At 34.6% G+C, this 14,620-nt stretch overlaps 1 pseudogene; it reads right to left on the reverse strand.

Moving 5' to 3' along the window:
* LOC140817927 (uncharacterized) overlaps window positions 1-14,620 on the reverse strand; it is a 53,803-nt pseudogene that overhangs the window by 2,082 nt on the left and 37,101 nt on the right.

Consider the following 14,620-nt stretch of genomic DNA (forward strand, 5'->3'; position numbering starts at 1 on the left):
CTTGAACAGATACGGATCATCCCAATAAAAGTTTTTTACCTCATTCAAAAATTTTCTCTTATCTTGGGAAATCCATTGCGGTGACATTTTTCCTGTCACAAGAAAATTTACTATATTAGCAAACCAAGGTGTAGTAGTAACTGAAAATAGATGTTCATCTGGAAAATTATCGTTAATTGGTGTCATTTCACAAGATGATCCTGTTACTAGTCTCGATAAATGATCGGCTACGACATTCTCGGTTCTTTTTTTATCTTTGATCACAATGTCAAATTCTTGGAGCAACAAAATCCATCGTATCAGTCATGGCTTTGCATCCTGTTTCGTCAACAAATATCTAATAGCAGAATGATCAGTAAACACAATAGTCGTTGATCCAATCAAATAAGAACGAAATTTATCTAATGCAAATATTACAGCAAGTAGTTCTTTTTCAGTTGTGGAGTAATTCATTTGAGCATTGTTTAAAGTTCTACTTGCATAATATATCACATAAGGCTTACTGTTTCTTCTTTGACCCAGTACTGCACCGACTGCATAATCACTCGCGTCGCACATGATTTCAAATGTTAAAGACCAATCAGGAGGTTGCATGATAGGAGCTGATGTTAAATGTCGAATGATTTTATCAAAAGCATTTTGACATTCTTGAGTCCACTCAAATGCACTGTCTTTTGTTAAGAGGTTACAAATGTGTTTATAGATTAAACTAAAGTCCTTTATAAACCTTCTATAAAATCCAGCATGTCCCAAAAATGAGCGAATTTCTTTAATGGTTTTTGGAGGGGGTAAATTGGCAATGACATCAACTTTTGCTTTATCAACTTCAATTCCATGAGATGACACGACATGTCCTAAAACAATTCCAGAAGTAATCATGTAATGACATTTTTCCCAATTTAAAATAAGACCTTTTTCCTCGCATCTTTTTAAAACTTTTTTCCAAATTTTCATGACAATTATCAAATGTATTCCCAAAGACAGTTAAATCATCCATGAAAATTTCCAAACAATTTTCAACCATGTCGCAAAAAATGCTTAGCATACATCTTTGAAATGTTACTGGGGCATTGCATAATCCAAATGGCATCCTTCTAAATGCAAATGTTCCAAAAGGACATGTGAATGTAGTTTTATCTTGATCTTCGAGTGCAATGAGAATTTGATAATAACCTGAATATCCATCAAGAAAACAGTAGTATGGATGACCTGCTACTCTTTCTAAAATTTGATCCAAAAATGTTAATGGAAAATGATCTTTTCTAGTGGCATCATTTAATTTTCTATAATCAATACATATCCGCCAACTAGATGGGACTCGACTTGTTAACAATTCACCTTTTTCATTTTTTATCACTGTGATGCCAGATTTTTTTGGAACTACTTGTGTTGGGCTTACCCACTTACTATCAGAAATAGGGTAGATAATCCCAACATCAAGTAGTTTGAGAACTTCAGTTTTAACAACATCTTTCATGTGTGGATTTAATCTCCTTTGTGTTTGTTGAGATGTTTTTGCATTTTCTTCTAAGTGAATTTTGTGAGTGCAAATTAGTGGATTAATGCCCTTGAGATCTTTTAGTGTCCACCCAATTGCATTTTTATGTCTTTTAAGCATATCAACTAATTTACCTTCTTCATCACTTGCTAGTTTGGAAGAAATTACCACCGGATATGTTTCATCTTCTCCAAGAAATGCATACTTCAATTCTTCTGGCAAGGGTTTTAACTCCAATGTGGGTAGTTCGTCTTTGTTCTCATATTTTGCATCAAATTCTTTCTCTGATCCTGGTAATGAGTGATACCTGATAAAATCATCAAGATCAATTTCAATATTTTCTTTAACAGTTTCAATTGAAAAAATATCTAATTGATCACGAGCACTCCCTTCTTGAATGTTTTCTTCCACAAGAGTTTCAATAAGATTTTCATCTTCACTTTCATCTCCTTTGTCATGTGGTTGCTTACAAAGATTAAAAACATTGAGCACCAAGGTCATGTTACCAAATGACAACTTCATTATTCCATTCCTGCAATTTATAAGAGCATTAGAAGTTGCTAAAAATGGACGACCCAAAATTACAGGAATTGCATTACAATCTTCGATAGGTTGTGTATCTAAAACTATGAAATCGACAGGATATACAAAGTTATCAACTTGGACCAACACGTCTTCTACCATACCTCTTGGCACCTTAACAGATCTATCGACAAGTAAAAGTGTTATCGAATTAGATTTTAACTCGCCTAGATTGAGTTCTTGATAAACTGAATATGGAAGTAAATTCACACTAGCTCCAAGATCAAGCAAGGCTTTTTTAATCTTTCGTTCTCCAATAATACATGAAATAGTAGGACAACCAGGGTCTTTGTATTTCAAAGTATTATTATTTTGAATGATTGCACTTACTTGTTCAGCTAAAAATGCTTTCTTTTTCACATTCAATTTTCTTTTCACAGTGCACAAGTCTTTCAAAAATTTAGCATATGATGGTACCTGTTTTATTGCATCTAATAAAGGAATATTAACTTTTACTTGTTTAAAAATATCATATATATCAGAATTCAAATTTGATTTTTTTATATTTTTCAATGCATGAGGGAATGGTGGAGACACTGTCTGTTGAACATCCTCTTCGCAAGTTATGGGTTCCACTTCCTTACCCTTTGGAGTTGATTTATCATCATCTTCACAAGGTTCAAGAATGGATTTTTCCACAACCTTACCACTTCGAAGGGTAATAACAGATTTTACCTGATCCATCGGTTGAGTTCCAGAAGTTCCAGTTTGTGAATGATGATCCTTGGGATTAGGCAGAGGTTGTGAAGGAAATTTACCTTTTTCATGAACATTAAGTGCAGATGCAAATTTAGCAAGAGTATCTTTCAAATCTGTCATGGTTTGAGCAGTTTGAGTATTGATAGACTATTGCTTTGCAATGAAAGAATTCAATAAATCTTCCAAATTACTTTTCGGTGGAGGAACATAAGGTGCATAATTTTGAAAATTTTGTTGATTTTGAAAATGTGGTTGCGGAAATTGTGCAGCATTATCATTCCTCCAACTAAAATTTGGATGATTTCGCCAACCTGGATTGTAATTTTGAGAAAATGGTTCAAAATTTGGCCTTTTGAAATTGTTCAAAACATTGGCTTGTTCATGGAGACATTCTTTAAAAGAGGGCAAAGTGGGAAAATCTTTTGTAAAATGATCACTTGTATCACAGATGTGACACACAATTTCTTGAACAGATTTTAATTGACCATTCTTTTTCGATTCAAGTGCCTCAACTTCTCTTGCCAAAGAGGTAAATCTAGCTTGAAGATCATGTTCATCTTTGAGAGTGTACATACCTCCACCAGATGTAGGAGATTGAATCTTGTTTGATGGTTCGATTGTACCTATAGTGTCCCAATTTTGAGCATTTTCAGCTAATGAATCGAGATACTCAATTGCCTCGTTTGGATCTTTATCTTCAAATGTTCCATTACACATAAATTCAACCATTTGTCTATCTTTAGGTGTTAAGCCTTCATAAAATTGAGAAACAACTCTCCAAATTTCAAAACCATGATGTGGACAAAGATTAAGCAATTCTTTGTATCTATCCCAACACTGATAAAAAGTTTCTCCTTGTTTTTGAGTGAAAATGATGATTTGCCTTTTGAAAGAATTTGTTCTATGAGATGGAAAAAACTTTTTCAAAAATTGTTGTTGCAATTCATCTCACGTTCGAATGGATCCCGATCGAAGATTTTGTAGCCAAGTTTTATCTTTATCTTTTAAAGAAAAAAGAAAAAGCTTAAGTCGAATGGTGTTCATGCTACAATTTAGATCATTATATGTGTTGCACACTTCTTCAAACTCTCGTAAATGCATGTATGGATTTTCAGAATCTAAGCCATGAAAGTTGGGTAAAAGTTGGATAATACCAAGCTTAAAATTGAAATGAGATGCATCAGGGGGAAAAACTAGACATGAAGGTGCACTAGTACGTGTAGGATTAATGTGATCTCTAAGTGTTCTTCGTCTATCATGATCACGTTGAGATTGAATTTCATCTTCATTTTCTTGGATGGGTTCCTCCGCCATGTTTTGTAAAAATAAAGGGTTATTTCGAATGAGTCGACCACTAAGTGTACGTGACCAAATGCTCATGCAAATGTAAAAGCAAAAGAATAAAAACACACAAAAGCAATAAAAATTCAAATAAAGAAAAATAAACTATAAACAAAATTAAATAGACTTGAAATTAAATTATACTTCCCCGGCAACGGCGCCAAAAACTTGTTGCGACTTTGATTGTTGCACTCCCAAGAGCAATTTGTCCACACAAGTAGTATAATTCGGTGAGTCCGAATATCGTATCTATAGGGAAGCTAAGGTAATTACAAGTCGACTACATTGTCTTTTTGTTATTGTTTTTGTTTTTGTTTCTTTTTAATTTTAATTTTTTGAATCTTTAATGGGTAAATTTTAATTGTTCAAATTTTAATTTAAGTAGTTGAGATTAAAGGATCCACTCTTGGTATTATAATAAAGTTAGCATTAACGAACAATATTGAAATCCACTTAATAAAATGGTTCCAATATATTAAATAATTATATTTATATTATGTTATAAATTATTATCTTATAAGCATATAATATATACCAAAACTTATAAATATGGTCAAGTATTTATTGTGCTATATATATTTGTAAACACTAAATCAAGGTTCCCACTTTAAATGGTTGGTAAAACCAAACAAACATTTAAATGGTACCAATAAATTAATACTATGATATATTCATATATAATAAATCAAGGAATCCAAGTTAAATGGTTGGTAAAACCAAACTAACATTTAAATGGTTCTAAGAATTTAATATTATAATATATTTATATATAATAAATCAAGACATCCACTTTAAATGGTTGGTAATACCAAACTAACATTTAAATGGTTCCAAGAATTTAGTGTAACATATAGCAACAATAAATCAAAACTCCCACTTATAAGTAGGGTATAAAAATGATTAAAGAAATAAATATAACATAAACAATAAATAATGATTAAATAATATAAAACATAGATTCTTACCTTTTAATAACCTTATTATCATGCCAAGAGCTTTACCTTATCATCTCAACTTTAGGAAGTTAGCTATTCATCATTCAAAGTGTAAAACTTTGAATATGAAATTAACATGCTAATTATATTTAAATGAAGAAATAAAAGAAAAATATAGAGAGAAATATTATGAACTCAAAGGTTTGTTCATAGAATGAGGGATATATCAATACATTACAATGCACCCCTATTTATAGCCAAATTTGGGGAGACAACCACAAATAAAATATTTTTTTTTACACAAAAGTCTTCATTGGTGTTCCAAGATATTATATTATATTACACATCACTTTTGAAAATCTTCTTCTCCGAATTGCTTCTTCACATAAAAAGAAACATGTGGATAATTGAGTTGTCTAGTGTGGTATTTTTTTCAAACCATTTGACCAAGTAATTTTAGAGATATGGTCAAAATACAAGAGCATAGTAAAACTGCCACTCCTTTGGTAACTTTATTTGTTGCTTAATTTGATCCCACTTGTGAGAGGATTTTTATCTCATGCTTGCCATCAATATTGTAGATATTAACATCAACTTTGTACAGGTCCAAGAATCATCTTAATCCCATTTGAAACTCCAAGTTTATTCTTGTTTTATCGAACCTGTAAAAAATAGTAAAAACTTGTAATTACACAACAACTTATATTTTATACAATTTATTATAAAACATATAATATTTAAAAATTTAATAAAACAAAAACTATATATTTATATTATAAAACATTTAATTAATGTACAAATTTTTATGTTTATCAGTGGCCTCATCATAGCTCGCCGGTCTCATCAACATAACATCCCGGCGCAGGGTTGGTCTCAGTCCGTCCATAAAATGTCTCAGCTTCTGAACGGCATCTCTAACTATAATGGGCACAAAATGATAGCCCCTATCAAACTTCCGGATAAACTCCACCAGAGATAAGTCTCTCTGGCGGAGACTCATAAACTCCCTCGTCAGGCGGCCCCTGCGATCGGCTGGGAAATAATTACCATAGAACGCCTCCTTGAACTGATCTCATGTAAGGGTAGGCAGATCATGTCTGTGCGTTTCTCCCTCCCACCAAAGGTATGCATCATCTCTCAACATATATGCGGTGCACCTGACCTGGTCGCCATCCGTCATGTCCAAGTACTGAAAATGAAGCTCCAAGGATCGAATCCAACCCTCTGCTAGGAATGGATCAGTGGTGCCCCCGAACTCCTTTGGGTTGAGCCGTCTAAACTGCTCATAAACATCTGTCTGAGGTCAGGGAGCCTGCTGCACCTGCTCTGAAAGGCTAGCCATACCCTCCAGTACATGGATAGCTGCATCTCCTGGCGGTGGTGGTCGTCCCCTGCCCCATCCAAGAATATGGTCCTGTCTTTCTGCATTGGGTTCACGTTTGGGAGGCATGATATCTGAATACAATCCCAATTCCAAACGTAATCTATCATGCAATTTAATCTAGTTTTAAAATAGTAAATCCTTAAATCAAAAAAGCTAAACATGCAATGTAAATCATCGTAAAATGTATATCATGTAAACATGCTGGTGATAACAGTAAATCATTTAAAACAGTTAAAGCTTACAGACTTGAGGCTTGAAGACTGAGCTGCAGAAGCTGGCAGTGGCACAACCTTTTACAGGATCCTTGCTCTGATACTAACTGTAATGCTCCAGATTCGACGACTGACCTTACTGTATCAAGACGGTTTTTTCCAGTCACCTTGGAAAACTTCCGTGGGGGTCACCCATTCCAAAATTACCCCAAGTCAATCACACTTAACTTTGGAGTTCTTATGTGATGAGCTACCGAAAAGAAGATGCACCTGCTTGATATGAGTAGTACCAATCAAATATTTTAAGCCAACTTCAACTGTACATTCTTATACCTGAACAGTTTTGGAATCCCTCTTTTTCTGGTGTAAGATCGGTTCATTCATGTTCTCTCTGCCTAGAAGCCTGTCAGGAGCCTCTCACTGTCCGTGCAACTTCATGGCACTGGCGATCACCCCCCGCCCTCTTCAGCCTCGGGCTTCACATGCCCACCAGCTTCCACTTGGTTCGTCCCGAACCGCACGTCTAAGAGAGGTCGGCTCTGATACCAACTATTACGTCTATTAATTTAAAATGATACAATTTTTTTTAAAAGCTCACATTTTCGAAAATAAAAAATTAAATATTTTGCATGCATGCAACCCTATTGAAAAATACACCTTTTAAAAATAATCGTAATCAAATGACAATTTAAAATACAGCAGTTTAAAATCATTGCCAACTCGACCATCGTTAATGTGCGTAGAAATAAGGCAAGTAAAAATCCTGGAAAGCAACAACATATCGTAACAACAAAAACTGATCATGTCTACTCATAACTCAAAAACGTGATGTGCAGAAATATGTGGTCCTCGGGTCGTGTGCGCACATCCATCCCTGCCTACTCAGAATTCGGCACCTCATGTCTCCTCATCGACATGTTCACCTGCATCATTCACAACTAGTGAGTCTAAAGACTCAACACACCTGTACAACGATAATAAATACATATACATAGAACACAGCAGTGAAATATTATAATCAAAATACACTTCATGAACTTAAAAGCATAAACGTAAACGTGTCGTATAAAATCATAACGTGTCAAAACGTGCCTCAACATATCATAATATACGTATACATTTTCTTTTAATTGAATTCAGTTCTTTAGCTGTGACTTTCATATCAGCTCTATCGTATCAGCTCTATTCGATGAATTCATCTAATAACCGCGATACCCGGGGACGGGGATATCAGCGACAACATTACCCGTCCACTGGGCCTTGGCCTCAACTCATAATATCTCATATAATTATGTTAGTCACAACCAATTCTCATCCTTCAATACGTGTCATCATATTCATCATTTAATAAAAACATGCATTAAATTTTCCTGAACATCAAGCATGCACCGTATTTTTCATAATTACATAAAAATCATATATATGATGCACAAACATGTAAGGACATGATAAATTTGTGCTCAGGGCGCTGCCAGGACTAAAAACTCACCCCTGGTGCAAAATGACCAATTTTGCCCCCGGAAACCCAAAATGACCATTTTACCCCTTGACCTCTAAGTTTCGAACCGAAGCTTACCAAACTCCTGAAAACATCCCAAAATATATTCAAAAGTATTTTTTAGATGTTACTCGAACCTGTTTCAAAACTTAGTCGACTCGTTTTAAAACTTGAATCGGGTCATGGTTCTAACCCGAATCAGCCCAAAAATTATTCAAATTTTTCCCCAAACCTTTACCACACTTAAACACATTCTAACAGTCCATAAGCCAACAAGAGCAGATCCCCAAGCCTTTGAACAGTCGATGCAGCTGATGGACTACTCGGCCCCTTGCTTCCTTTCGAACCCTAGTCGCACCATACCCATAATTGTTCATCCTAGCCCTAACCCTTGAGGAGCTGCCTTCCTAACCACCCATAGGACCCTAATGGATCTACTACCTCATGGACACAACCCCATGAAGCTGCAGCACGCCAATAGCCGTGAACTCCCAAGGACACCATTACCCGCGACCTTTCCCTCTCACCACGATCAGCTGGCTTCAGGGCTGTTTCCAACAGGGGTCAGACCCTCACAGGCCTTGTCTCAGACCCACCACGGCCTGTTATGTGGCTTGGATCGGTGCTTGCACCACTGGCTCAGCCCCTTACACGCTGTCTCTCCAAAACCGCAACACCCATGGGTAAATAAACCCTCGGCCTACAACAAGCTCTCAACGTCTCGACTCCAACCTATGGCCACCTTGATACTCGACATGTTCAGCCTCTTAGGACCCTAGATCGACAGCCGCTTGCACCATAGTAAAAAAAACGTGAGTGTATGCAACAACATGCGGATTTCGTGTCAAACCAAGGGCAAAAAACCTTTTTCATGAAAATACCAAACAATACATATACATAACACACATGAAAACATATTTACTACGTGAATGATGCGTAAAAGAAGATACATGGCATGCCTTGATGATTTTATGATCGAAAGCTAGAAGAAAAGCGCGTCGAGGAAGCACCGGAGGAGCGGGGAGGGTTTTCTTGAAAGAAAAAAGCTATGGCCGACTTGCTGCTGAAGAAAACGATGGGGAATGCTGCAAAATGTGGAGTGAACGGCTTCTAGGTATAGGGGTATGTTTAGGGTTAATTAGAGATATATATATAAATAAAAGGCTTAAGCTTAAATGGGCCCTTAATTATAATTAAATGTTTTAAAAGGTTTTTGGGCCCATTAATCACTAAACAAACCCATCAAGACCAAAAACACTCCCGAATAATATTTCGTTTAGATACGTTTTTGAAACTATTGTCAGATCCCTCAAAAAGTCCTCTGATTTGATAAAATTTGCGTACCGATTAAAAATATGACCCGACGAGTAAAAATAACCACCAAAAGAACAATTTTTCAAAAACACCCTTAAAACACCTCATAATAATTAATTAAAATTAATCATGTAATAAAAATATTTTTCCTGATAATCCCCGGTCTCCGTTCCTCATCCGAGCGTGAAATGCGTCTAAAAACCCTAATGCATGAAGTTTTAAAAATATCGTGAAATTAATCATAGACATGCAATAATTATGAATTAAATGCATAAAAATAAATAAACACATGATTTAAATAAAATCCTAGATGGCATGCATTCAATTTACGTAAAATTTAAATTTCCTGGACCTTACAGTTGGTATTAGAGCAAGGGTCTTGTACAGAGTTGTGCCACCGTAAGCTTATGCAGCTCGGTCTTCAAGCCTCAAGTCAGTAAGTTTACATGTTTTAAATATTTTGAAAGTTTTAATGTTATCACCTGCATGTTTACATTATATACGTTTTATAATTCCGTCTTATCTGTCGTTATGTTTTGGGATTAGATGCTCTAAAATTTTTATGCAAGTAATGACATGAAATGATAAATTTTATGATTTTCATTCATGCTGGCTTGTGGTGAAATTGTACGTGATTAAGAATTTGGCTATTGTGTGTTAGGAAAGGTTGAAAAAGATTTGACTGTATTGATTTTTGGTTAGTAAGTACTGATATTCTAATCTTTGGGTCATAAGTTAGTAATGAAGATTATGAATGATTTTGGGACTTGTAGATTTTCTAAGAAAATACTAATGGTTCGCATTTAATAGTTGAGTTAATTTTCGAGAAATTCATATATGGAATAATGAATCGAAGGCTACGACGATCTTTAGAAGTATAAAAACGTATAATTTGGGATTTTAAGTATTTATGGAAATGTAAGATTGGTTATGAAAATTGATTTTGGGTTTAATAAGCATAAAATTATTGAACTTTATGTTACGAGAAACCTATAATATAGAATTAGGAACACCAAGAACTTATAGGTATTTGTAGGATTTTCGAAATTAAGGACAAATTTGATAATTTTCGAGGAAATTAAGAATTAATTTTGTAATTTTTAAGAAATTTGGGGACTAGTTTAGCAGTAAGTGAGAATCGAATGGTTTAAAGGATAGGAATTTTCGATGATTTATACTTGAAGGGATATTTAGAAACTTGAAATATCTGGTTTATAATGTTACGAAGAATGATAATCAAGGACATTGTAGGATGAGTCGATATTGGGCTTAAAAATCTAACCATTAGTAGAATAATATTGTGGTAAATTACGAATTTAAAGTGATGACAATTTAATGTAAAGTTGATCAACAAGTTAAGTTATAAGGTTATACATTTAGTTAAATTATTTTTGGGGGAACTTAAGGAATGATGTAGCATAAATTTTAATCATGATCTTAAGAGTTAAAATTATACCTTTGTTAGGGTTAAATTTTTCTAGAAAGTCGGGTATGACTGATGGTTAAGTTACATGAGAGACATGTAAGAAAGTGAGATAGACACCATGTCTGGGAGAAATAAAAAATGTCGTTCTTAAAAGTCTAGCAATATAGTGATACTTGGAAGTAAGCATATATGGTATACTCATAAACGTTTAAATGTTATGCTTTATAAGGAATAAAGGAACTTGAGGAATTTTTGAAAATCATTAAGAAACTTGGGATTAAGCGGATATGTGTGTTGAAATTAGGTTATCTAAGATTATTTTGGATTTGGTAAGTTTGAATTTCAAGTTTATGATATAGGTGTTCATATGAAAATTTTGGGGGAAATAAAAACAAAAAGAATTAGTGGTGTTCAACATTGGTTACAAATGAACAAATATTTAGATTTTTATCAAGTAAGTAACCTTAAATCTCGATAGGTGGATGTTAGAGTAGGAGCCCGTCGAGCCAAGTGTTGGCCGAGTGTTCACAATGAAACTTTATGTATAAAAAGTCTTTATTTTAATAATATTTGAAATTATTATTTTGGCACATCTTTATCTGTATACCCATGCTAGTTGCATAGAAAAAGCCCTTGAATATACAAATAGTAGAAAGAATATGAGATGCTCATATGCTGAGTATCATGAAACTCATATTGGGAATACTGTATATTCTAAATAGTTCCTAGTCGATTCAGCCGCCGCTAAGAAGGATATAGGCCGCTCGAGTTCGAGACTAGTATCTGCGATGTGAGTACCATGTTTGATTGGTAGGGGACATTGTGATGTCCGAGCATGCAGATAGGTGCTCCTGGTAGAGTGCACTGAACAACCCTTCATAAAGGACTTTCCAAGTGGTTCTCACTTATCGAGTGGAAACGTCATAGTTTATGGTTGTACACCATTAGTCCTTATAACCCGGGACAACATTGAGACTCTATGTACTAGCATTACACTTTGACTTGTTTACTGACTCTCAAGGGGTTATCAGGTGGCAAGGTTGGGTGTTTTGTCGAAACATATAGGAGTCGATGTATTGTAGTCGGGGATTCACCGCTTACCTTCGGGTATGGATATCCTATGTGTATGTAGTATGAAATCTCTTATCAGAGTATGGTGGTAATTATGAAAGGGATTTCATAGATTACACCATCGATGAAACTACAACATGACACATAGTATCGATTCATTGACAACTCTCGATATACCAATGGTTGTCGAATCGATTAGGATATATGAGTTGAAGGGACCGTACTGTACGCTAACCATAATTGAATGGTTCTTGCAGGCACTATCATTTGATACCTAGGGAATCATGTAAGCGATGCTGCTAGGCGTTTAACATGATTGGTTGGGTACTATCAGACTAGAGTTCTGACATTCTTGTTATCAAGGAGTTGATAAGTAAGAATGGAGCAATTGGGGTATGCTCATATAAGGACATGTTTAGTCCGAATCACATGGAGATGTGAACCCACGGCTAGTTGTATCAATGAACCATTGAGGGCCACACAAGTACTAGCTTTGTAGATCCCGTTGAGAAGTAAAATAGTTCAATGTGTTGAAAGGCTTATAAAGGAGTTTATAAGCGTAAAATAAAATAGAAGTATGACTTCTCTGAGGGAAATGTAACTTTTAATTTGTGGAAGTGTTCCTAAATTAAAAGTTGGCCAAATAAATAATGTATTAGAAAATTGTGATTTTCATAAACATTATCATGGACTAAATTAAATTAATTCAAGATTTGAATTAATTAAAAATTAGTGGGCCTAGTAGAGTCCAAATAATTAAATTAATTCAAGTGTTGAATTAATTAAATCATATTGGGTCTTGTAGAGCCCAATAGTAAAATAATTATTCAACTAGTGACTTGAGTGAATTCAAGTAATGTTTAATTAGTCTCAAATTTGTTTGAGATAATTAAATTAAGTCCATGGATTTTTAATTGTTAAAAAATCAAATAACATTGCATGCATGGGAGGTGAAGGGTTGGAGACTACTTTTTCAATCTCCAAGGCTTGGCATGCTAAATGGTGTTTTAGCTTTTTACACTAACAAGACAAGTCTCCCTCCCATTCACTCCATACATGCCTTGGCCGAAATTTTCTAGCCTTTTCTCCCTCATTTTTCTCCATTTTGTTCTTCAATTGTTGAGGAAGCAATATACTTCTCTTTGAAAAATCCTCGTATTTTTTTAGTGCAAAATAAGAGGGGTTCTAGCTAGTTGGTGGTGGGCCTAATTTTGGAGCAAGGAGAGCTTGAAGATTATCTTGCCATCAAGAGCTTAGTTGTATATCAATTAAGTTGGAGCCAACATCAATCTCAAGGGATTGATAGGTAACGATTTCTTAACGCCATATGAATGTCATAGTTGTGTTTTTGTATATGTTACATGCTAGTACATGAGGTGTTCAAGAAATTTTTCCTTTAAAATTTCGGTTTTCATGCCTTGAAAACATTTTGAACTTCCCTTGCACATTTGAGCACCTAAAATCGATCCCTTTTAAGTGGTATCATGAGCTAAGGGTACTAGTTTTTGTAACATATACATGATATTATATTGAGGTCGATTTATAACCGCATGAGATGATTTTTGCAACAAAATACAAAGCCATGTGAGGGGTTATTTCGGGCAGCATGTTGCTGCCCATTTCGGGCAGCTCGGGCTGCCCAAGGGGCTGCTCGAAACCCTCTATTTAAAATTTAAAAAAAATTTGTTGTTGGCCGGAATCCGGCGACGGAGCTCCGGCGACGGCGATGACGACTAGGATTTTGAAAAGGTGTTTTAAAATATCAAAGTGTCATGGGCCTTGAGTTGTTGGGCCATTGGATGGCTAACATATTTGTGAATTTTAAATGTGCCAAAATGTTTTTGGTGAAAAATGAGTTTTTTGGGCCCTTAAGTTTAAAATTACAAAATTTGCAAATATTTTCTCATAAAATAAATAATTGAAGTTGGACTTTAATTATTTATATTAAATTGTGATTTACAAGAAATTTGATTATAAATAAATTAATTGGAAATTAGACAAAGGTATTTGTATACTTTGTTAATTTAGTTTATAATCGTGGCGGTTAGTGATTGGATCAAGATATATACTATTGGATAAATTAATTATTGTGATAATTAATTGATGATGTATGATATGTGATATTTGCATGAAGGATGATCAAAAGCCCAAGCCCAATTTGCTAGGTGTATGCTAGGATATTTTGTGTTGAATGATTGTAATAATTATCAAATTTAAAGTGGGCTTGGTTTATGGCCCGTTCCCACTCAATGAGATGTATCCCTATTTGCCATGAATATTTATTTGTAAATATTAGTATAGTGGAAGATCAAGCTTGGAAGATGGTGGCCTTGATGATGATGAAGATCGAAGACATGTAAATATTGGAGGCTAATGTAATAGTTGCATTTGCATCCCATGCATTTCCCTAGGATTGGACCTAGGCCCGTGTTTAACTCACATGGGTCATTAGTTTTGGGGCAATTGATCATCCTTGTTTTTTTATTGTTTATAATATATGCATGATATGTTATAAATAATGAGTATGTGCGTTATTATTATGATAATAACAAAGCTACATGAATTCGGCAAAAATACGATCAAACATGGCGAGCTTTTAAATAAAATTAATGATGAGACCTTTCAAAATTAAAAACCCTCATTTTGAATAAAATTCAAAA

The sequence above is a fragment of the Primulina eburnea genome, chromosome 17 (assembly GCF_022965805.1).
Source record: "Primulina eburnea isolate SZY01 chromosome 17, ASM2296580v1, whole genome shotgun sequence".
NCBI classification, from domain to species: Eukaryota; Viridiplantae; Streptophyta; class Magnoliopsida; order Lamiales; family Gesneriaceae; genus Primulina; species Primulina eburnea.